Source organism: Vicugna pacos, chromosome 15, assembly GCF_048564905.1.
Source record: "Vicugna pacos chromosome 15, VicPac4, whole genome shotgun sequence".
Classification (NCBI taxonomy): Eukaryota; Metazoa; Chordata; class Mammalia; order Artiodactyla; family Camelidae; genus Vicugna; species Vicugna pacos.
The window spans coordinates 35,063,931-35,090,058 of record NC_133001.1 but is presented as its reverse complement, the minus strand read 5'-3'; the positions used below and the strand labels follow the sequence as shown (position 1 = coordinate 35,090,058).

The 26,128-nt window shown below is 36.9% G+C and overlaps 3 long non-coding RNA genes across 4 annotated transcripts in view; 2 read left to right on the top strand and 1 right to left on the bottom strand.

Annotated features, from left to right (window-relative positions):
* The window catches only part of LOC116283507 (uncharacterized), a 129,743-nt gene extending 110,863 nt beyond the window's left edge, over positions 1–18,880 (bottom strand). For both annotated transcript variants that reach the window (XR_012059116.1, XR_004193140.2), the window contains exons 1-2: positions 18,463–18,880; positions 17,631–17,713 (exon numbers count right to left, since the gene is read on the bottom strand). This is a non-coding gene — a long non-coding RNA (uncharacterized lncRNA). The remainder of the gene's footprint in view (positions 1–17,630; positions 17,714–18,462) is intronic.
* Positions 662–14,428, top strand: LOC140685741 (uncharacterized). Its single transcript, XR_012059119.1, has 3 exons — positions 662–724; positions 4,484–4,699; positions 14,065–14,428. It is a non-coding gene; the product is annotated as an uncharacterized lncRNA (long non-coding RNA).
* Positions 18,881–18,967: 87 nt separating the features above from the next.
* LOC116283508 (uncharacterized) overlaps positions 18,968–26,128 on the top strand; it is a 276,884-nt gene continuing 269,723 nt past the window's right edge. The window contains exon 1 of the long non-coding RNA XR_012059117.1: positions 18,968–19,320. This is a non-coding gene — a long non-coding RNA (uncharacterized lncRNA). The remainder of the gene's footprint in view (positions 19,321–26,128) is intronic.

The following is a 26,128-nucleotide window of genomic DNA, read 5'->3' as shown; positions in this document are numbered from 1 at the left end:
AAATCACAAATTAGAAAATATTTTAAACTAAAAGCAAACAAAAGTACAATCTATCGAAAGTTGTAGAAAGCAGCTAAAGTGATGCTCATAGAGAAACTCTTAGTTTGAAATCCTTCCGTTAGAATAGAAAGGTCAAAATTAATAATAAGAATCCACTTTAAAAGGCATGGAAAAAGAAGAGTGAAGTAAACCCAAAGTAAGTAGAAGGAAGGAATTTTAAAAATAAGAGCAGAAATGAAAAAAAGGGAAAACACAGCGACCGGAAATCTTGTTTGTTGGTGGGAATGTAAGATGGTACATGGAAAAAGGTCTGGAACTTTCTTATAAAACTAAACATATACCTACTGTAGGACCCAGCAATTCCTCTTCTAGGTATTCATCCAAGAGAAGTGAAAACATATGTTCACAAAAGCATTTGTACAAGGATTTTTATAGAAGTTGTATTTATAATAGCCAAACCTTAGAAACAATCCAGAGGAATATTTCTCAGCAATAAAAGGAATGAACTACTGATTCATGCAACAACATGCATGGGTCTCAAATGTCACTCATTTTGAGTGTCAGAAGCTAACACCAAAGAGTACAAACTGCATAATTCTATTTATGTAACATTCTAGAATGGGCAAAATGAATCCACGGTGAAAAACATCAGAAGAGTGCTTGCCTCTGAGAGTGGGGCGTGGGGGAAGGGAGTGACTGGGAAGGATCATGAAAGAAATTCCTGGTAATGTTCTATTTCTTGATATGGACTTGGGTTATACAGATGTATTTGTTGAAACTCAGCAAATGTAATGTAGTATTTGTGCATTTTATTGTATGTAAATTTTCCACCAAAAGAAATAGTTATAAACAAATATTGAGCTCTACCTGATAATCTGCATACACAATATTTAAGGGTAAACTACTGACATACTTTACTTTGAACTACATCAAAAATAATATTGATTGATGGATAAAGAATGTATATGGAGAAATGTAAAAACACACAGTAAAACAAGAATAGTAAAAAATTAATTGCACCATCTGGGTGGTGAGTTTATGAGTGCACTGTAAAATTCTTTCAACTTTGCTCTTTGACAACTGTCAAAATAAAACGGAGTAAAGACGTTTGTGGACAACTGGGTGAAGCTGAATAGGGGCTGGATATTATGTGATACTAGGGAATTTTTTTTTGCCAGTTTTCTTTAGTATTTTAGTGATATCTTGGTTACGTATGAGAGCTTATTCTCAGGAGAAGTGAGCTAAAATATATAATAGTTAAGTGTCATGATGTCTGTGTCTCATTTGGAAATGGTTCAACAGAAATTCAGATAACAGGGTAAACAGAAAAATGTTAACAATTGCTGAATCTAGACCTTAAATATTAGGATGTTTATTGTCCTTTTCTTTCATTATAACTGAAAAAGTAAGCAGTAGAATTAATGATATATTATGTTAAAGGGCAGAGAATATAAAGAATGGAATCTCTACACTTTAGAGATTTAAAATATCCAGTTCTTTTTTCAAAGGGATCAACTTTAGGTCAGCAGCTGCAGGGACCTATTGCTGGACCTGGTTCAGAAGGCCAAGTCATCAGCACTCTCTTCTTGCCTTCTGTCTTATTTTGCTTCTCTGGACTGTCCTTATTTCGAGTCTGAATGTGATCATGACCTTGTTCATGACCTTGACTTTTTGTCCTGACTCTGGACTACATTATTTATGAATTTGATGCTATATCTTTTCCACCACAGATTAGGATCTGGGTTTTTAGATTCAGTCTAGTCAATGAACCTTAATGCCTGAACTTTGTTTCAGTAAAGATCCATTAGACACTTAACAACAAATCTACTGCCAAAAAGAAATGTAGGTGGAAGAGCAGGTATAACACAGAAAGTGTCTGTAATCATTCAGGCTTATCTTTGGCAGTGGGACAGCACCCTGAGAGATGACACAGAAACATAGACTGTGCATACAACTCTGGGCCTGGGGATGAGGCTAGGGGGCCAGATGTTCACACAAAGACCAAGTAATCATGGCCACAGTGCTGTAAATGTGTTGGGAAGCAACATTCGGTTATCTTCTTGGTCTCATTTTATGTTTGTGTCTGTGTCTGGGTACACTTATGGCTATCTGGGTTTGCTCCAGGAGCTGGAAGGCCTTCTTTGGGAATATTATGCTTTGCTTCACTTCATTGAAAATTCCTCAGTTAACATACTTTCCTATTATGGAATGTAGCTCTCAAAGGACTTTTTGGCTGAAAACAGATAAATTTCTTGATAAAAATGTAAATACAGTGAATCTCAGAGTAGCTCAAGCTGCTTTCATTCTAACTCTGTATGATTTCTGGTGAAAACTTGGGTGACCTTTACACTGGATACTCTAGATTACTGAACCTCAAACCTGCCTGTTCCCAAGGTTTCTGTGGAGAGCTCTTTTAAAATGTAGATTCCTGGGTCCATCCAAAATTCCATAGAATCAGGATCTCTGGGTGATGGGCCTTTGAATATATACATTTTTTAAGCTTCCCAAGTTACTCAAATGGTAAGCAAGTCTGTAGACCTATAGAATAGTGCTTCTCAAACTTTAATGTGTGTGTGAATCGCCTGGATATCTCGTTAAAAGGCAGATTCTGATTCTGTAGGTCTGAGATGCTGCTGCTGGTCTGAAGATCACACAGTAAGTAGCAAGGAACTAGATCATGTCCCCAAATCATTTCCCTAAAATCAGGGTTATACCTTCCTTTGTAGAGAGTCTATTTAGCGAGTACTCAGCATGCAGCAAACTTTCTTTTCATCTCCTTGCTTGATATCTCTTTACTTTGAAATATTGCTTGAATGATTCAGATTAGGGTGATCACTCATCTCAGTTTGCCGAATTCTAGTTCATGGTTATCATCTCGGAATAATATTAGAAGCCCCTCTGCTGCATTCACTCTTAGAAGTGTCTCCATTTGGAAGATAAATTATAAAGTGACCCTTCCTAAACCCACAGACATTGAGAAGTGATATGGTATAATGTACTGAACATAGATTGCATGACCAAAATCTTCTATGGATTGGAATCCTGGCTTCATTATTCCACACTATATCTATGACCTTAAACAAGTTAAGCCTCAGTTATCTCATGTGTAAAACAGAAGTAGTTTATTATGAGGATTTATGAAAATGATATAGCACTTTTAGCACAGTGGCTGGCATATAAAAGTAGGCACTTTTTAATTTAGGCTTCTGTCTCTTTATGGTCAATGAAGTGAACATCTACTCTACCTCAGAATGATAAAAATAGAATGCTACTATTAAGTTAGGATCAGAAGCAGCTATATTATGAAAATGATGCATCTGCTACACTTGTATTTCTGTGCAAGCCTGATGAGCCTCCAATAGAATCTCTCTCTGAATCCGAGAGTCCCATGTGACTTCTGTGATGTGTGTACTTTAGTAATGTTGATAGACTAAATCCTGAACTAGAAAAATGAAAGTACTAACATTTACAGAGTTTCAACTATGTACCAGATGGAAGGACTTCCAAATTGGAACAGATCACTAACATTGCTATAGAACATCTATAAACAGAAACAGTTAACAGATTTCCTGGGCAAACTTCTACATACAGTATGTTAGACCAGAAACTTCTTAAAAGGACTTTGATGTAACTACAAAAACAAGAAGAGGTGGGCAGAAATAGAGAAAACTCAGAGCCTTGATTATACTGTTATTGCAGTAAAATCCCCATGAAAACACACTCAGCAGTGAAGGAAATTTGAACAAGATATGATCAGTGATTGGCTCCTAGGACTCCCATCAACTCGCTAGGCAGGTTCACACAGGTAATTTCATTACCTTGCAGTAACATGACGGAGTATTTTAAAGAATCAGAAAACTCGGGATACCATTTGAGTGTTGTGGCAGGGTTTTCAATTATGAGAAAGCTTTGTGAGCTAGGCATGTGCTGCACTCACACTTTCCTATTGAATATCCAAAATAATTTCATTGGCTGAATAGTATTACTGCCTCCATTTTACAGGTGAGGAAACCGAGATACAGGAAATTCAGTTTTATGCAAAGTCACAATGCAAATGAGAGACAACTGAGATTCAAGCTTGGCTAGGTCTAACTTTGAGGCCCCTCTTCTTCACCACTGTGTATGGTTTCTCTGTGTTAATTCATGCTTCCACAATCTAATGTGGAATAATCTACAATCTAATGTGAAATACTCTACAATCTAATGTGATCAAACTTGGGAACTGGGCTCAGGAGCAGGGGTTATGTGAGTACATATAAATATGGATCAAAGGCAGCAGTCCACTGCATTGACTTGAAGTCAGGTCAATTAGACAAAGGGTATTAATTTATTTTACAACTTTATTGAGGTAAAACTGAAGTACAATAAACTGCACATATTTAGAGTGTACAGTTTTATCTGTTTTGACGAATGTAATACAACCATGAAACTATCACCATAATCAAGTTAACAATTACTTCTCCCCCCTTAAATTTTCCTACAGCTCCTTTGTAATGCATCCTTCCCTCTGCCAAGATCCACAGGCGACCACTGATCTGCTTTCTGTCACTACAGATTAGTTTAAATTTTTAAGAATTTCATATAATCAGAATCATTCAGTATATACTTCTTTTTGCCATGCTTCCTTCACTCAGCATAATGATTTTGAGATTCATCTGAAATTTAAATTTGTTGTGCATACCCATCTTTTTTTAAATTGGTGAGTAGTTTTGCATTATATGGACATATCACACCTTGTTACCTGTTGATGTACATTTGAGCTGTTGCCAGTTTTTGGCTATTACAAATAAGGTTGCTATGAACATTTGTGTACAAGTCTTAGTGTGGATATATTTTCATTTCTTTTGGGTAAAAACTTAGGTGGGAACTAGCTAGGTGATATGGTAGGTGTATATTGAACTTATTGAGAAACTGCTAAACTGTTTTCTAGAATGGTTGTAGTACTTCACATTCTCAACAGCAGTTCTCCACATCCTCATCATTTGGTATTGTTGGCCTAAAAATATAGATTCTATTGGTTGTATAGTGGTATCTCATTATTATTGTAATTTGCACTTCCCTGGTGACTAATAATTTGGGGATCTTTTCATATGTTTATGACCAAATATAGGTGTTCTTAGGTAAAGTGTCTATTTAAATTTTTTGCTTATTTTATAAATTCAATTATCTTCCTGCTATTGAGAGATAAGAACTCCTTATATGTTCTGGATACAAGTACTTGTCTGATATGTATTTGTTTTCAAATATTTTCTCCAGGTTCTGTCACTTGCTGTTTTGTTTTCTTAGTGGTGCCTTTCAAATAAACACTTTAGTTTGTGTATATATTATGTACATATGTATGTATTTATTTATTTTATTGAAGTACAGTTGATTTGCAATGTGTGTTAGTTTCTGGTGCACAGCAAAGTGATTCAGTTTTTTATATATATGCATTCTTTTTCACTATAGCTTATTACAAGATACTGAATATAGTTCCCTGTACTATACATTAAATCCTTGTTGTTAATCTATTTTATATGTAGTAGTTTGTACTTGCTAATCCCAAACTCCTAATTTATCCATCCCACCCCCTGCCTTCTCCCTTTGGTAATCATAAGTTAATCTTCTATGTCTGTGAATCTTAAACACTTTAGTGTTGTCAAAGATTAATGAATCATTTTTTTTTCTCTAGTGGCTCAGGCTTTTTGTGTGCTAGCTAAGAAATGTTTGCCTACTCCAAGATCATAATTCTCCTAAGTTTCTTGCAGAAAATTTTAGAGTTTTATGTAACAAATTTAGGTCTGTGATCCATTTTAATTTTTATGTATGGTGTGAGGGATGAGTCAATGTTAATTTTTTTCTTTTTCTGTATAGTGTATATGCATCATTTGTTAAAAACATTTTTCTATCTCCAAAGAATTGCCTTGGTATTTCTGTAAAAAAAAAAAATCAGTTGACCATATGCATATGGGTTTATTTTTGGATTCGCTATTCTCTTTCCTAGATGAGTATATCTATCTTTTCACCAGTACATTACTTTGATTACTATAGCTTTATAGAAATTTTTGAAATCAGGTAGGGAAAGTCTTTCAACCTTGTTTTTCTTTTTAAAAAGTTCTTTGGCTTTGGTTAGTCTAGATCCTTTGATTTTTCCATATACATTTTAAAATCAGTTTGTCAATTTCTACAACAGTCTGTTGGAATTTTGGTTGGTACTGAACTGAAACTACTATAGATCAATTGGGGAAAATCAAATGATACAGAATCTTTCAATCTATGAATATGATATGTCTTCGCATTTATTTAGCTTTTCTTTACTTTCTCTCAGCATGTGTTATACTGTTCAGTTTAGACATTTTGACAATCTTTTTCTTTTTGGTACTACTGTAAAAGGAATTTTTAAAAATTTCACTTCTGAATTATTTGCTGCTCACATATTAGAATATAATGGTTTTAAAAATTAAAAATTAGTCATGTTTTCTTGCTAAATTTATTCATTAGTTCTAGTAATTATTGTGTAGATTCTCTGAGATTTTTTTTTACATAAACAATTCTTTCAGCTGCAATATAGTTTTACTTCTTCCTTACTTTATTCCTTTTCTTTCTTTTTTCTTTTACTTTCTCCACCCTTTCTTTTTAAAAATTACTGCAGTGGCTTAAATCTCCAGTATAATTGAATAGAAGCAGTGAAAGTGGGCACTCTTGCTTTGTTTCCAATCTCAGATGATAATTCAGGCTTTCCCCATCTTAAAGTGATGTTGGCTGTAGATTTTGTATAGATGCCCATTATCAGTTTGAGAAAGTTCTCTGTTATTCCTAGTTTGCTGGGAGTGTTTTTTTTTAAATCATGAATGAGTGTTGAATTTTGTCAAATGCCTTTTCTCCATATAGATCATATAGATTTTCTCCTTTATTCTATTAAAATGATGAAGTTGTTTGATTGGTTTTCAAATGTTAAACCAACATCACTTTCCTGGGATATAAACCATACGTGGTCATGATGTATTTTGACATTTGTTTATGTATTTCTGGACTCAATGTGCCAATATTTTGTTAAGAATTTTAAAATCTATATTCTATATTTTCAGAATCTTCTGGTAGTTATTTAAATTTTTTTTCAAGAGTTTTTAGTTTACTCAGGGCAAGGGTGGGGATGCTCTCAAGTTGGCTTATGATGGATGCTATATGGAACATGTGAAACAAATCAAATTCAAATGACTCTGTAGGTGAATATGGGATGCCAAAATTTCCAGATAATCTCAAATACTGGTAAGGAGTAAACCCTCCTCTTTTGCTGTATTTATCTAGCAAAATGCAAGCAGGACCATCCTTATGCAATCAGATTGTAATATGCTTAGGAAGCTAGATTTTTTTTGTTAGTTCATTGTTCATGAATAATGAATGTTGAGAAACATAAACTATTCAACTTCTCAACTAACTCCGGGATTTATTCTTATAAGATCTCCATCCCAGATTACCACAGGAACTTGATCTGGCAATAAGAACATGCTAAGCAAGTAGAAGCTTATTGAGTATTATTATGCTGGTGGAATTATGAGACACCAGATTATGTTCTCACTGGAGGCGGGAGAGGTTGTCTTCCTTGGAGATTTTACATAAAGTTGAGACTATTTTTTTTTTTTTGATTCTTACACAATTATACTTATCAGAGATAAAGATAGCTAGAGAAACGTGTATGCCTACTTCTAACTGATGTAAGAGGATCTGAAGCAATGTGAGCTTTTCCGCTAAGGTGCCAAAGACTTGGCTGAGGAAGCCAGAAGGTGTGGGAATAAATGCACAGATTTTGAATCAGATGAATGTGGGTCTGATTATTGACTGTATAGCGTATAGGCCATCTTTTGTTCTGGATGCTTTCATTTTTTAAGCCTGAGTTTCCTCTGTATCTACTCACAAAGATCTTTGTCAAAATTAAATGGACAATATATGTAAAGTCTTTGACTTAGAGCAGCAATTAAATAAACGTTAATTCCTTTATTTTTGTAAGTCAGTATTTGAACATTGAAACAATACATTCACCACTTTTTTGAGAACTATTTAAAAAATGTCCAGACTTCTTAGACAGACAATTTTTATTCTATTTGTGTAATCAGTTAAACTGTTTTTGGTCTCTCTCTCTTTCTTTCTCTTGCCTGTAAGCTCCAGGAAGATAGCAAACTTGTCTACCTGGCCCATGGTTGCATTGCCAGATATTAGCAAAGAAATTGGTACATAGTAAGCAATAATATTTATTTCTTAAACAAGTGAATAAATACTGCTTGCAAGTTATTCCTATGCAACTGTGGGTCTCTGGAAAGCTTAATTGTTTTTTTTTCCCCAAGAGAAGCCAAGATACCACAATGCATTCCAAACAGCAAAGGCTATGAAAGTGAGAAAACATATACAGATGGCCAGAAGTGGCTCAACACATTCTTCTTCATGCCAGAAAATAACTCCCAAAATAGAATACTTTCTTGGATAGAGATATTTTGTCTTGTGGTGTGACTAATAGTTAATCCAAAAAAGTCTTGGTTATGAATGTTGTGACCTTAAGTTTTTACAAGTTTATTCTGAATGGGCAGGGCATTCCTCTTTCTGCTGTAAATTTCTTCAAGTTTAGTGACTGTTTAACTTTGTAAAAGTTCCTGGTGTGTAATATAATGAAAGCTAGAGCCCCACCTGCAAAGTTGAGAGCTACTGAGATTCTGGCTATTTAAAACATTCAAAAGAGGCTTTGAATGACCATGAATCAGATCTCTACAGGAGTGACACAAAATAAAGGACTGCTTACATACAGTGATTGAACCCAGAAGAGTCCTTCTGAGAGACATACAGGCATGATGATGGGAGGTGCATGTAGCTAGCTGGCTTCTTGGCTGGCAGGTTAAGCCAATTAATGACAAGGTATACCTGGTAGCTGAATTTTTTCCATCCCAATCTTTTTTTTCAAGAAAGGTGTATTTAAGAAAGAAAGAAAAATGCCAAAAAAAAAAAAAAAAAGGACCAAGAAAGGCAGCCTGCTTTATTTATTTATTTATTTTTAAACATTTGTTCTTAAATTTTTCTTTCAGAAATAAGTGCAGGAATGTGGTTTTTGGAACCATCTGAAAAAAATGTGTGCTTCTATTTCCAATAGGACTTGAGCCAGGTTTGAGATAATATTAAGCTCAATTGACAGCTCTTCGGCAGAAAGCCTGAAAATTCAAATCCTTAGTCCTCTCTACAAGTGGAATTTTTCTTTAAGATTATCAAATAAATATGTTTTGGAAAGATGGTAATTAAGTGTGAACAGATGGTGATTTTTAACTGAGATATTAAGTCTTGATATTTAAGAGAATCATTTGCCTGTTGGAGTCAGTGGGTGTGTAGTATACTGGTTGGCAAAACATCAAGTTTGTCAAAGCTAATTGGGAACTTTGATAGAGATTCAAATTCCTTATATGGTTTTTAGGACTGGAGAAGTGTTACGGTTGGGAGGAAGATTACAACACCGTACTATATTATGCCAAAACCTTACACTGGGGATCTGTAGACTCAAGAATGCCAAAACAGAAATATACTATTTCCAACAAACAACTCTGTGGCGAAGAGAAAAGGCACTGGATACTTGGTCTTATTACTACTTTGCCTTTTGCTGACTTTGTGACTTGGGGCAAGTCCTGAATCTTCCTGGACCCCAGAGTCCTCCCCTCCCCCCTTTTTTTCAAATGGAGAAGGGTTGGAATTAAAATGAAATTCAGTTATTTTCCAAAAGCATTATCCAGCTGGAAGGTCTTATTAGATCAAAGGACACTCCCGTGCCTTTGTGCCTCACCTAGTGTACTGTGGATACTTTTCTATCTTCTTGTTAGTGAGAGCAAAGTGCTACTTGAAGCTTCTAAGCATGAACACCCTTCTCTTTCATGCACTTTGTATTCAAGGATTTGAAAGTCTAGGGATGTGTAAGCTACAGATTTCAGAAAAATCTAAGCGCTGAGCTCATGCCTAAGAATATGTCGGGGAAAGTTAAGCAGCTCTGAGGTTTGTAAGAAAGTCCATTAAGGCAGCAGAACATTCCCCACTCCTCCAGCCCATGTGGGTGAGGTGAAGGACAAATGGAAAATGAAGATCTGGGTAGCACTAGGGATTTTTCAGTTTTCATATGCCATCTACTCATGCTATGTTTATAATATATTTACATAAAAATTTTCTTTGAAAAAGTTGTGGTCAGGTTATAGGCTAAAAGATTTTTGGGATGGGAGATGTTGTGAGGGGAACTTGGAAGAAAAGATAATATTTAGTGAAATGAATTATCTGGGGAACTTCTAGAAGGAAGAGGATATGATCCAGGTGCAAGACAATAGAAAACTTCACTCTTCAGAAATAATCATTAAATATTCAGAAACAATAATAGATGTAATTTCACTAAAGGAAAAGGAAGGTCATATCTTCATAAGCCCAGTGTTTTCCAAGGACGTAAGTCACCCAGGAAAAAGGTGTTTATAGTCATAATTATCCCCAATATCTACACTCATTACCCTGAAGTACACATTCCTGCAATCATTGTCAGGAATTAGGTCTGTTTTTTTAATGAATGGATGCTAACAGACTTGGAGGCAGTTGACAGCCTCCTGGGAGAGAGCAAGAGTGGGGAGATGACAGCACAATCTGACATATAGCCCCACATTTCAGTGGAGGAAATTCAGGGCTGTTAGGCCAATGTTCCTACCTAGTTGTGGCTGAATCAGGTTGGGCACTGGAACCGCTCACCCAGAATCTTTGGCTGCTTCTGTCTGAGCCTGAACAATTGGCCAGATGGATTATAGGTCTGCCTTGGGTAGTGTTTCTTACAGTTTTAATTAGACCTGAATTTATCAAATGCATGGCAAAGGCCCAGAATCAAGCAAGGACAAGATGCCTTTCCAGCAAGCATTTACCTCCCTCTTAATCAATGTCAAAACACATCTTGCTTTGTATTCAATCCATCTGACTAGTGAGTCTAAAACTTAGAAGTTCATCTTAATTTACTTTAGAACAAGATTTCTCCATTCCATAATCTCTTAGCCTCTCCAAGGAGCTGCCCAGTAGCTTAGGTTATGGAAGGGGTGGTAAAAAGTGTGAAGAAGACAGTAACCGCTGTTTGGAAAGTGGAGGTGATTGGATAAACAGATGGAAACATCAGACTTTCAGAATTTGGTTTCTACCAGGCAATCAACTATATAAATTCTTCCCTGTGACTATGTGTCAGATGTATTAAAAGCAACCAGGTACGGAATGTAAACAGGATTGAGACTCTCAAAGGGGAGGGAGAAATGTGCTTTATTAGTGACCTGATCTTAAATTATCACATATTATAACAATTTAAAAAACTAAACATGAATTAAAACTTTAGTTTGAAACACGCTTAGGTCCATCATGGTTGCTGGTTTTTAATTCCCTATTTATTATGGGGCTGCCTCCTTGTTGTCGTTAGGGCTTGTGTCTTCCCTGAATACTTCATCTACTACTTTATCTCAGACATTCCCATCTGAAAAGCCCCCACTTGTCTTGTCTAGTCCATAGTACAAAAGGACAATTATGGCAGAGACCACAACTTACACCTTTTATTCCTTTATTATTAAAATAAGAGAACTCTGCCAGTTTTAGATGGGCACCTGACTGTCCCAAAAGACACTGCATTTCCCAGTTGTCCTTGTAATTAGCTGTGGCCACGTGACTAAGTTTGGGTCAATGACTCATTCCACTTGGAGCCATTTAAGAATATATATAGAATAGATAAACAAGATTATACTGTATAGCACAGGGAAATATATACAAGATCTTGTGGTAGCTCTTGGTGAAAAAGTATGCAGGAATGAATATATATATGTTCATGTATAACTGAAAAATTGTGCTCTACACTGGAAATTGATACAACATTGTAAACAGACTATAACTCAATAAAATAAAATAAAATAAAAAGAATATCAAGTAAAAGTTGAGCAGTAGGCCACAATACAAAAGAAGCAATTATTGATTAAAGTTTCAAGATGAAGAAGGGCTTTAGTGCAGCAGAACTATTGAAAAAGATTTACTTTCAGCCATAATCTAGAGGCAAAAAGAACACATATTCGATCATCTATAAACTGAGAAGAGCAGCTGCCAGTTCTTGTGAGATAGAAACATTCTGAATGGAGGGTTCTGGAAATGAGCAAAATGTGAACACACAAGAAAGAGATGAATAGAGAGGAAGATAAGGAAATACATTGCAAAAGGAAAGATACATATCTATGAGACATTTATTAAGGCATCAAAATCATAGGGATCTGTTATGGGTTACAGTAGAGCCGTGGGGTTTTTTGAGTGGATTCTCAACAGGCTTATGATATATGTGGTGAAATAACAGAGCAGCAGGATTCATTTGGTCATTCATTCCACATGTATTTATTGAGGGCCTACCAGCCAAAGTGATGAATTGGTGGTGTGAAGGGGTTATTCTTTTATCCTAGTGTCACGATAGACATCAATACATTAAATTTACTCAAAGAGTGGTCACATAATTCCCCCAAAGAAAACATACAGATGGCCAACAGGCCCATGAAAAAGATGCCTAACATCACTAATAATTAGAGAAATGCAAATCAAAATTACAATGAGGTATCACCTCCCACTGTTCAGAATGGCCATCATCAAAAAGCCTACAAATAACAAATGCTGGAGAGGGTGTGAAGAAAAGGGAACCCTCCTACATTGTTGGTGGGAATATAAATTGGTGCAGCCACTATGAAGAACAGTACGGAGATTCCTTAAAAACTAAAAATAGAGTTACCCTATGATACCCAGCAATCCCACCCCTGGGCATATATTTGGAAAAGACAAAAACTCTAATTCAAAAACATACATACACCCCAATGTTCATAGCATAGAAGGATAAATTAGGAGTTTGGGATTAACAGAGAGATACTACTATATATAAAATAAACAGCAAGGACCTACTGTATAGCACAGGGAACTACAGTCAAAATCTTACAATAACCTTTAATAGAAAAGAATCTGGAAAAGTATATGTGTGTGTGTATATATATTTTATATATATATATATATATATATATATATATATATATATATGACTGAATCACTTTGCTGTACACCTGAAACTAACACAACATTGAATTATACTTCAATTAAAAAAGGGTGGTGGTGGTGACATAGATTCATACTTGGTATATTACAAAGGAGTCCTACAAATGGGGAACTTAGCCAAGAACGATGTTTACAACCAAATCTGTAAAGAGGGGAAGCCACAGAGGAGCACAGTGTCATGGTAACACTTATTTGCCCATCACACCTGTTCTGGGAACTTTTTATCTTACAAGAAGAGGTGCATTCTCTCTCACAATGAAGCAGGATGCAGTCCAACTCCCATAGAACCATATTCATAAAGTGGTGAGATATTTTATATCTAGATTTTACTGACTTTGACTAGTGAAAGTAAAATCCTTTCTTTTGCATTTTACTATAATTGGTAGGGAGAACAATAAAGCAGGTGAGAGCAGACTACTATGAATAAAGAAGTATTGTTGGGAGAAAATTAGGAAAGGCAGACTGAGGTTTCTGGTTGAGTAAAATCTTGTTTGGTTTCAGGGAAAATGATTGATTTCTAGAGTAGGATCCAGAATACAGTGGTTCTCAAACTTTACCACACATAAGAATATACTTAAAAATGCCGATTTCTGGACCCATTCCCAGAGATTTGGAGTCAGTGAGTCCAGGGTGAGATTAGGTAGAGAAAACTGCATTTCCTATAAGCTCCCCAGGTGATTTTTGAGCAAGGTGTACTTCGACCACACTTTGAGAACCACTGTTCTAGAAAAACACCCAATTACCTGGAAGCTTCTGATGGGATTGCAGAGACCTGAGGCAGGTTTTGGGAAGCAACCTGGCACAGGCTTCCACAGGGCAAGCTGCTGCTTTAGTTTTCCATCCCTAATTAATAGACTCTGGAGCCTACAGTAGCTGGCATGTGATTTAGAGCTATTTTAAACAAGACAAAACAAATGATGTGCAGCTGGAAACTGCTACCTTGAAGTATAAATTCAGCTGTAATTTGCATTCAATTTCTTACAGATGTGGCACCGCAACATGATAGCACATTCTAAAACCCGTAAAGCCAGAGTGGTGACTGACGAGAATTTGACAAAGACAACCTGCACTGGAACACATGTGACCATTATTATTTCTTAAAGTTATGGCCATGTAAACATGCAACATGACCAAAGATGAAGTACCTCAGCTGTTTATTTAGTGAAACACGCCAGTGGAGAAATTTGCTGAGAATGACTGTGGCTGATTTGAAATTCTCTTGGGGCTCACTCCTTGTCTTTGCCTCGTTTGGCGGAACTGCTGAATATATCTGTAGGCATGTTTATGGATTTAGGTTAGACTTATTTGGGAGATTTCATGGAAGAAATAAAGCCTAAGTGGTATTTGAAGAAAATGCCAGAGTGCAGGACAATTTAAGTGTGTGCCATGGGCTCTATCCTCCTTTGAGGAAGCTCTTTCCACGTAGTTTTGTCACCCTTTATGTCACATGATTCCTTAACTCTCGTCACAACTGCCTAGATCAGATTCTGGTGGACAATGCAAAAGCAATTGTTTAGAAGAAGGTGACAAATAATCCATCTGTTTGGAGAATATGAGTGGAAGATGTGCCTAGGAAGCAATGGACATCTGTGTTTGAGGCAGTGATAAGATGTCAAAGGCACTGCCACTTAAAGGATGATCCATGAATCTGTGTCTGTCCATGAACTGTTACAGGTATATGAAGAGACAGGTACTGACACTGAGAGGAGGTAAAAATTTTCATAGGGATTAAACATTGCCAGAACACCCAACTACATGACTAGCCGTTGTAGTAATAATTTATTAATACAAAACAAATCATCTCCAAACATAGTGGCTTAAAAAGCAATAAATATGTATCATTTTACACAGTTGCTGTAGTTCAGGAAATCAGGATCTGCTTAGCTGGTTGCTTCCTTAACTTTTTTACCATTTTTTAAAAAATTGAAGTACAGTCAATTACAATGTGTCATTCTCCAGTGCACAGCACAACCATTTTTATTATACTGTGTTTTGGTGTGTGTCTCTCTGGTTTTATCTTATTCAGAACTCTCTAGGCTTCCTGGAACTGAATGCCTATTTCCTTCCCCAGATTAGGGAAGTTTTCAGCCACTACTTTTCAAGTAATTTTGCTGGCCCTTTCTCCCTTTCTTCTTCTGGAACACTTATAATGTGAATGTTATTCTGCTTCATGTTGTCCCAAGTGACCTTTAAATTATCTTCACTTTTTAAAATTCTTTTTTTCATTTTGCTGCTCTGTCTGGGTGAGTTCCATTGCTTTCTCTTCCAGCTCACCGATTCACTCTTCTACGTCATCCAACCTGCTTTTGAACCCCTCTGTATTTTTCAGTTCATCTATAAGTTCTGTTTGGAATTTTCATACATTTTCTCTTTATTGAAGTTCTCACTATGTTTGTCCACTTTCCTCCCGAGTTAAATGAACATGTTAATGACAATTACTTTGAACTCTATCTGGTAGATTGCTTACCACCATTTCGTTTAGTTCTTTTTCAGAGGTTTTGTCTTGTTCTTTCAATTGGAACATATTCCTCTATCTCCTGATTTTGCTTAATTCCCTGTGTTTGTTTCTATGTATTAGGTAATTTCAATTGGGTTCTTGTGGTCAGTCCTGGTTCTGCATTTTAAGGACAGATATTGAAAATCAAGACCCCTCCCCACTCCCTATTCCCTTCATATTAGAAAAATAATTTGGGATTGCCAGATAAACTGATGATAAGGAGATTAGAGGCATCTTTATTGATGAGCCATTCATGAGAGTACTGAATATGCTTAGCCTGGAGAGGAAAAGATTCAAGGATTGTATGATAACTATCTTTAAATATATGATGGATTTTCAGGTAGCACAGAGATTAGGACTTCTGCACCTGGGAAGTTACAGGGAGATTAATGTCATTCTTTGTAAGAACTTCTGAAAATCAGAGATTACTAAAGTTGAAACTGACTGTCCCAGGAGGTAGTGAGTTCCCTATTATTGAAAATATTTAAGCATAATTTGAATACTACTTGGCAAGGATGTTGTCAGTGGGCTTCAACAACAGTTGTAAATCATGAGTTGACTTTTAATATTCCTTTTCAAACTTTTGGTTCTTTTACTCAAGAGATTGACGCAGTATAGGTAACCACTTTAGTCAGCACTTATGAGGACTCAGAATATTGGTGGGATCAACACTGATCTAGGTTCTGATTTTCACCTTCTCAGTTAAAAACACAGTATTTGCAATTCTCCTTTGTTATCTTTTAAAAAGACAATATTTTGATGCTAGAATGTTTATTTATTTTAATAGGCAACATATGTTTTTAGAAGGAACACTTAAGTCTGTTTTTTAGGGCACCATTAACCAACATCAAGGCATTTACAACACTAATTTGTCAAAAGTTTTAAACCAACAAAGACCAAAACCATGGTTATTTGATGGTTTCAGGAAGAGCATTGAGTATTATTGCTCTTCTTCTGAATATTAGTCCTGGAATATTGATGTTTCAATGATGACTCTAATGAAACGGATTACAAGTAAAATTTCATGAGTATTTTTTTGAATCTGAAGAAGTTATTTCAAGGATAACTAAAAGAACAAATTGGAGAACAGGCAAAATTTTTGTAAGTGGAGAGTTTATAGCTGTACTTCCACTTTATTAAAATGCTATAATAATTAACACTGTAATACTGATATTAAATAGATCGATAGACTGATCGAAAAGAGTCCTAGCCCCTAAATAGACTTTGTTGTATAAAATAAGTTAATATATTTTAAAGGAAGCACCATAAATAAGAAAGGTAGTATTGCCAGAGCTGCTCCAAGTCTTTGTTCAAAAACCTCCAACCTCCACCTTTAGCAAAAGTGTCTTTGCCCAAAACCTGCCAACCCGCACCTTTAGCAGGAGTTAACGTAAATCTTTAAGTTAAAGGGTCCAGAGACAAGAAAGGAAGCTACAAACAAACAAACAAAAACCAGATGGAACCAGCTGGGGCTAAGATGCCAACAAATCTGACCTCCAACAGATCCTGAGTCTCATTATACATTGATTTTACTACAGCATATTAAATGACGTCTACTGACAGCTGCAACCAGACACCAAGGACCAAAAAGGAATAAAAAGATGGTAGTACCCCAATCTCTTGAAAAAGCACTGCCTCCTCCGCAGTAGACTAAGGCATAAGCCTCCCCATCATTAGCCTCACTCCTCCTCCCTTTGTTTGTACTTTTAAAAATTAAATCCCTATTGCCATATAGATGAGACGTTGATCTATGAACAAATTCCTGCTTCTCCATTCTTTGGTCACTGAATAAAGCTTGTACTGTATCCATCTCAGCTTCGGTTTTGTTATTTGCCTGCTTAAACCCAAATGGAAAAAGTACCCTCCTTGGCCAAGGCAGAAAGAGCCTCTGCCTGGCAAGGGCCTGAGCAGGGTACATGTGACTTAATTTGGTAACAGTAAGGAAGATTTATTCAGTACATTTTAGTTGCACACACCTAATTAGCAATATAAGAAAGTGGAACAAGACTTAGATCCCTACTTCTCTCTTTTTTAAAAAGTCTTGAAAACATACCTTTAATCTTTAGAATAAAACTGTCAATGCTACAGAAGAGAGTGAATCTCCATTTTAATTTGACTCAGCCTCAGTCTTCTCATCTGCGAATACAGATTAGTTTTGAACTTTTTATCAGGTAAATTAAACTGCTATGTTTGTTTCATTAATGTTCCCCCACCCTCACCTCGAGGTTTTATTTTGTTCTTTCATTTGGAGCATACTCCTCTGTTTCTTCATTTTGCTTGACTCTCTGTGTTGCTTTCTATGCATTAGGTGAAACAGCCACTTCCAGTCTTAAAGGAAAAGCTCGTGTAGATGAACTTTATTCAACCCTGCCCTAGCTCTTGGTGGTCTCTCAAGCCTCTGTGACTGTCCCAGCAGCCTACCTCCTTTTAATGCCTCTGAGGCCTGGAAGGCTGTGGCCAGACCTGTCAGTGTCCCCAAAGGGAGGATCTGAGTCCGCACCCAGATTCGGGCAACAGCTTTTAAAGCACACACATATACACAGGGCTGTGGCACCCATTGTGGACAAAGAATGCCGCCTGCCACGTTAGCAAACAACGGATGCTGTGGCCACTAAGCCAGCAGCCACTGCAGCCGCCCCCTTGGTGAGTCCTGAGGGGACTCAGGATGGGGAAGAACAGGATCCTGGCCCTAGATAGTTAAGATGCACATCAAAGGAATGATTTCAATGAGCCCAAACTCCTGCATCTTCCCATACAGAGAAAAGCACTAAAATCATTAACTTGAGATGTCTTTTTTTTTTTTTAATTAAGAGTAATCTTTTTATGTTACGACTACCTTTTTTTGTTGTTGCAAAAGCTCCTATATATCCTGGCTCCCCTCTTACCTCTTCTGCCTCCCGGGCTTCAGTCCTCAGCAAGTCCACAGAATAAAACGTAATTCTCAACTTTCAGTTGTGCATTTTTTTTCAGTCAACAACACGCAAAAGCCACCAGAACCTGGCCATGTGGAGGTGTCCCCTGTGTGGCAGGCTAAAAATCCAGGCTCAGACGCTCGAGTATGGGAGACAGCAGCGCGCTGTGAGGAGGCGGAGGGGGAGCAAAGATGGCGGCGACCTAGTTCCCCAAGGGCAGGACTGTCTACAGCCTCTGTTGTGGCGCCAGCGCTGTGCCTGCCCCTCACTGAAGCTCCAGGACAAGCAAATGGGCCTCCTTCTCAGAGAGATGGAGATGTGTTTCCATTGCTGTTCGTGCTGAGCCCTAGAGGAGGTGCGGTGGGAGCGGCGCTGCGGAGAACTGTCTACTCGGGTGGTTCCAGTCCCGGGGGAGCGAGGACTCCGCGCCTTCCGGCCACCGGAAGCGGAGTTCAAGGGGCGTCTCCTGGGCGGCGGCCGCAAATAGGGCGTCAGGAGGTGTAAAAACCCGGCCAGCAGACTCGTGTTAAGGGCTCCGTTCTGGGAGATACCAGCACATTGTGTGCGGTAGAGGGGAGAAAAGCGCACCCTGTGAGAAAAAAAAGAAAACAGAAACGTAAAAGAAAGAAAGAAAAAAAGAAAACAAAAACGGCGCCTGCAGGCTTCAGCACCCCAGCAGGAGAGCAGGAAGATGGCGCCCACCAGCTTCGCCCCCAGAGACTGTGCCTGCCACTGAGGCCCTTCACACCATCGCTTTCAAATTAGCAAGTGCGTTTCTTTCACAGAAAGTCCGGCACTTTTCAAAGGTCTGCGCCTGTGGCCATGGAGCGGGTGAGTCTGCAGGCTAGCCCTGTTCAGAGCCCTTTCTCAGTTCCTCTCAGCCTCCTGGGTCTGGGGGGTGTGAGCCCCGCTAGTCTTCAAAGCCAGGCGCTTTGGGGGCCAGTCGCTGAGTTGCAGGTCTTCAGAGTTGGGGTGCCCGGTATTGGGTGTGAACCCTTCAGTCTTCAGCAAGAAACTCCAGGTTTAGAGTTCCTCCCCCAATGATCGATCCACATTTCATATCATATTTCAAATTATATCCAATGTTAATTAGTTAAGTGTTATTAATAAAACTATAATGAAACCTAGATTCAAATAGAAGAATATTTAAAATCTAAGTATGAGGAAGGTTTTTAAGTTAAAAACGATAGAAGAAATAACAGGGAAAGAAAAATTTTGATTATGTAAAAATGTAAAACATTGAGAAATAATGTACAATTGAAAGGAAACTTAAAAAAATAATTGGCAATATGTATGACAAAGAAATGCTTAATTTCTTAACAAACAGATCTTGTTCAAATTCATAAGAAAAATTACAAAACTAATGGGACAGAAGGCATGAACACTATTCACGAAAGAAAAATCAAGTGGCAAACATGGAAAAATTTTCAGTTTTATTAAGGAATGTGAATTAAAATGAGGTGTAATTTCACCTTCTAAATTACCAAAGATTTAATTGTTTTGCAGACTAATCATACTGATGAGAGAGCAGAGGAAAGCAATTTAGGAATATGTGTCAAGAGCTTTAAAATGTTAATATTCTTTGGCCCTGTCGTTCTATTTCCAGAATCTATCTTGAGAAAAGAATACAACGCAGAACAAAAATTTTTCATTTTTGCAGAATATTGAAAATCATGAAAGATTTTTTAAGAACAAGAAATAGGGCAATAGTGAAGTAAATTATGGCATCTCCATGTTAAGAAATATTTTGATGCCATTAAGATTGTATTTATGAGCAGTGGTTAATAATATGGGGAAATGCTTATATTATAATGCTAGGGAAAAAGATAAAAGTATGTGATTCCTTACAAATATGCTTTACAAAAAAGATTAGGGGAAGGGTCACCAAAATATTAACAAAAAATGCCATTGATGCCAACTGTAATATTGCTATATTTTGGATGATGTCGGATAAACCCAGCCAAATTCTTGTTCTTTGGCTCTGTTTTTTCTTGATGCCAGGTGGCTTACCACCCTTCTGTTAACTCATAATTTCCTGAGTCAGATGTTAATAAATTTAATTTGATTACGGCTTTCTTTCCATTAGTGATATCAGCAGGAAATCTTGATTATGCTTAAGACATTTTGGCCTCTTAATCAGGTTTGGGAATCTTTTTAGGTTTTTGAGAAACTCAGTGGCAAACAGATTCAGATGAAGCTCTTCTGTAGATGATTGCCATCACTTATTTTTAAGTTGATTGTACTAGCTTTTGTTTTAGAGACTATTACCCTATCCACAAATTCTGGGGCTGTATTTATTTGGAGCCTATAGCCAGTTACTTGTGCTGACCACACCATCTACTATCTTTTGTCCCCCTACTCACCCACATAATCTCGATTTTTTTTTCTTTTGTTGGCTACAGTGTCACGTTGGGCTACTTGAAGGCCTGCATGTTTGGGAGGAAATTTTCAAGCAGTCTGACCCAATTCAGAAATCTTGGTCTTTTAATCAGGAATGCAGGTGGATAAATCTTGCTGTTCAGTAAGGCATACTGCTGAACTCATCACTTTTCTTTGTTGAGCCAGTCCTGTTTGTCAGAGACATAGACAGCAATCATCGATGCACAAGATTTGCTGCCCCTTTTTCCTGATCCTAACAAGAACGAGGTTAGTTTGCCATGTCTTTTCCTCAGTAAACTCATGCTGACTTCTGGCAATTACTGTGTCCTTTCCAAGTGCTTATAAACTTCTGTTTACTAATCACTCCTAACATTTTGCCAGGGATATATGCAGAACTTCCTCATTTTTGAAAATTAGGAAATCTACTTCTGTCCAGTTTCATTCTTCCTACCTTGCTTTTCATGATTTCTCAAAGTTTACCACAGTCATACATGCATGCTATTTTAATCTGCTGAAATATAGTTAATTTGGGTTAGAGACCTAAATTCATTTAGCATTAGGTGCTTTCTTTAAAACTTACCTTACTTGTATGTCTTTGATTCCCTACTGATGATAGATGTTAGTTCTGTCCTTTTCAGATAGAAAAGATAAAGCCACACTGGAATGAAGTAATTATTTTTTTGTGTAATCTGTAAACCATTTTCTCCAGCAGATTCAAGACCTATTGTGTCCTTACTCCAAACATACTTAGTTGACTTAAACATTTTTTTATAAATCTCAGCTACTTAGTGCTTCTTGGGGATTTGTGGCGGCCTTTTGCTGTGTCGTTAGGCAAATTATTTAACCTTGGTTTCTTCCTTTGTAAAAAGGGAATCATAATATGATTTATATCATTGAGTTATTATGCCGATTGAACGAGTATTTGTGAAGGCCCTAAAGAGTTAGCACTACCTACATATTAAATAAATTTTCTTAAAAAAAAAAACCCATGCTCTCTGGAGAACCTCTCCCTCCATTTTTTATATGCCATCCATTTTGTTCCATCATTGGGATTATTGTAGTTGAATGATCAGAATTTATTTCTTCATCAATGAATGCCATAGAGTAGCCTCATCTGTTTATAAAGCACACAAAATGTACTTGATTATTTGGTGTATTATTCATTAGTAAGCTCCTTGAGTTGCCTAATCAATTTGATTGTAACTTATTAATCTTTTCATAGTATTTATGAATAATAACTTTTGAAAATGCTTTTATGACCTCTGTGTTCTGGGTTTTGACACATTTTCTTTTTCTTTTTTTTAAACAAAGAACTGATACCATATTTCATTCTTACAGAGAATAGTATTAATTTAGTACAAGGATTTTTTTTCCCCACTGATTTATGTTTGCATGGTGACAAAATGATTTAAATCTCACATACCAAGTTATTGTATATGATTTATAACCCTTATCTACAAAGTGATTAGCAGATTTATGTGCTAGAAAGTTCTGATAATTTTTACGATTATTTAACATAAATCAATTACTTCAACTTTTACGTGGAGCATATTTCTTTTTCAACTTTGACAACCTTTATATTTGGGTAAATTTCTCCATCCCAAACATCCATGGCTTCTATCTTGATTTTCCCACTCTGATTAAATAACTTATTTAATAATCAATTTTGGTCCCTTTTTTTTTCATCAGATTAGGAAAAGAAGCTAAAATGTATTATTTTTAACACATATATCTATGATACAACCAACACATGTCTAAATGAATAAATATATATCTTGACTCTTTTTCCTTTGGACGATATGTAAAACTCAAAGTTTGTTGAAGTTTCTAAGGTTTTTTACCCTCCACTTTTGAGCAGTAGTAGAGAAGCTCTTCAGAAATAAGAGAATGTACAGAATTTTTAGTGATTTAGAAATGTACAGTTTCCTGAAATCTTTCGGGCAGGATTTGTCTAAGTGAAGAGCAGACTACCTCTTATATACTTAGGAAATGAATCACTCAGCTCTGTGAAAGTAGGTGAGGTATTTCCAGCTCCCAGTCAGGATGACAACGTGGGGCAAAGTGTGCCTATTCTTTGCTGGTATTTCTAATCCACCCAAATGAGCAGCAAAGGGAGAGTTAGCAGCCCTTCATGCTTAATGCTTACTGCACGCTCATTACCTCTTTGGAGAATTTATATAAAAGTGACCCAGAGGACATTTAAAGGTCTCTTTTCTTGCTCTAACCTGCTTTGCTGGCCTTACATACTGAGACTTCCGTACAAGGGCCTGACATCCTGCCTAAATTGAAATATTTGCTACTTCCTAAGTCTCTCCCATGCCTTCCGCTATCTATAGCTTAAGCATAGCTAATTAGCACACTGGATGTCAAAAAATTTTGTTTTGTTAATTGGTGAAGCGAGTTACTTGTTAATTAGCACGATAAATGCTGGAAGAGGGAGCTCGTTTGTGAAATTAAAAGTATTCAATATATGTAGGTTTGCTAAATAAAGACCACCCTTACATGAATAGAGTTTCAGAATCTGGAACAGTTTGTGCCCTGTCCCCTTTGAGATGGTGCCAGAGGCTTCGTCCTTAATTGCTTCTGTGTCCAGCTTAGAACACGGTTTCTCAGCCTCAGCACTACTGATATTTTGGGCTGGATAATTCCTTATTTCATGGGCTGTCATGTCCATTGTAGGATATTTAACAACATCCCTGGCCTTTGCATACTAGATGTCAGTAGTGCACTCCCCTCTTTGTGACAGGGAAAACTGATGTCCCCTAGGGGGCAAAATCACCCCAGTTGAAAACCACTTGGTTAGGTAGATTTCTGATCTGATGGTATGATTCTTTTTTTTTTAAATGTAAGTATAGTTGAGTTGCAATATTTCATTAGTTTCAGGTGTACAACATAGTGACTTGATATTTTTATAGCATACACACTGTACAGGATTATTACCATATCATTGCCATGATTATTGATGAACTGTGCTGCATCATTCTGATTAGAAGAAATAGACCCCTGCCTAAGGTATGTGCCATGCCTGAGAGAATGTGTCACACGGAGATGGGAGCCTAAAGGATGCTGTGACTTCCCTGAGTTACAGAGTAACAATGTAGGAGGGTTCCCTTTTCTCCACACCCTTTCCAGCGTTTATCATTTGTGGACTTTTTAATGATGGTCATTCTGACTGGTGTGAGATGATACCTCGTTGTAATTTTGATTTGCATTTCTCTGATAATTAGTGATATTGAACAGTTTTTCATGTGCCTATTGGACATTTGTACATCTTCATTGGAGAAATGCTTGGTTAGATTTTCTACTTTTTTTTTTGATTGGATTGTTTGTTTTTTGTTATTGAGTTATATGAGCTGTTTGTGTCTTCTGAAAGTTAGGCACTTGTCAGTCACGTCGTTTGCAAGTATATTCTCCCAGTCCATCCACCATTCCCTATTGATGGAAATTTAGGTTATTTGCAATTGTTATTTTTATAAGCAAATGTACAGCGAGCATAGTTATCTCCATCTCCTTGTGAACATGTGCAAAATTTTCTCTGGGGTGTAATAGCTTGAAGTGAAACTTTTGGATCACGTTTTCAAAGTTACTATCTCTGGCCACATTGCTTTCTAAATTTGAGTGTGCAAGTTCATCTTGAATAGGAGGGGTGTGTGTTTCCCACATCTCACCTTTCCCTGTTGGGTGATGTGATAGCCTCCATGTGACCCACCTGGGTCCGCTGTTGTAAATCAGGTCTCCCATTAGTGATTTGTGATTCTCCTGCAGCTTCTAATTGTGAGCCAGTGGGCATCCTAGATCAGTGCACTGTGGTCTGACTGTCCATGCTTCCTCCTGCCACCCAGACATCAGCTGGGGGAGTTCAGAGCAAGAGTTGCAGCTCTATTTTGCTCTCTTTTCACCACCAGGGAGCCCTTCTCACCTCCCATTTCACACAGTGACCCTGGCTCCTTTCCCTTTCCACAGTCCCGTTACCCTGCCTGACTTGAATTCCTGGCAGCCTCTCCGATATCCTGTTGGGAAGCCAAGTAAGTCTGAGTCTTTTCACCTCTGTGTACCTCTGTTCCTTTTCTGGACCACAGGAATGTTTATCCTGTTTTTGAGCACAGCTATGTCTTTTTAGTGCATTAAAAATATTTATTAATACTATATGAGTTTTTTTTTGTTTTTGGGGAGAGATTTGGTAGCTTACTGAGTTATTTTGGCCAGAAGTTTAACATGAACATTTTTAAGATTTTGGAGTCTGTCTTTCTAGACTTTTATCCGTACATTTATGCACACACATGCACACATCACACAGACACATGAGTGTGTGCATATATATGTATCCATGTACATATCTGTCTTAAGATAAATGGAATCATGTTATACATACTGTTATACAATTTATTGTAATAATATATCATAAAAATACATTCATTTGACGCATCTTCCTTTTTTCCTTCTTTCATTTCTTACATAGTATTCCTTGATATTCGTGTAATGTAATTTATTTAGTCATTGCTCTATCAGTTGACATTTAGGCTGTTTCTAATATTTCACAGTTAATAACTATGCTATAACGAGCATACATTTTTATATATTTTTTTCTCTGAACATGTGTAAATATTTTTGCAGTGTAGATTTTCCAAAGTGAAAGTTCTGATACAAAGGCCAGACTCTACTAAATTGTCCTTCAGGAGGGCTGCACCAAGCAGGTCTTGTTTCCCCAAACCCTAGACCAATCCGATCTGGATTTTATCACAAGGAGACATTCATATGATGTGATATTTGTACCACGCCCTGGTGTAAAGAGAAGGTGCACCTGCATTGAGATGCAACTGGCAGGGGGCTCTGTGGGTCTCAGGCAACTCCTTGTCACCCTAAGAGCAAAGAGAGAACTGTATTAGCACCTTCAACACATTCTAGCACAACTGTGGGTGAGAAGCTCTGGCCTAGACTACATCATGATATCAACCTTTTTGTCCACTTGATGAGTAAAAATGTATCATTATTAGTTTACATTCCCCTTCATTACTGGTGAGATTGAAGTTCTTTTCATGTCTTTTCTGGCCATTTGTATTTCTCCCTTCATGAATACCTATTTGTCTATTTCTTCTTCTTACTTACTGATTTGTTAGAACTCTTTTTCATATTATGTATATAATTTTTTATCTAAGATATAGATATAGGTAGATAGGCTGATGCCTCTTTTTTTAACTTGCACATGGTATATTTTTCCATAAAGAAATTTTGAATTTTTGAATCACCAAATATTTCAATC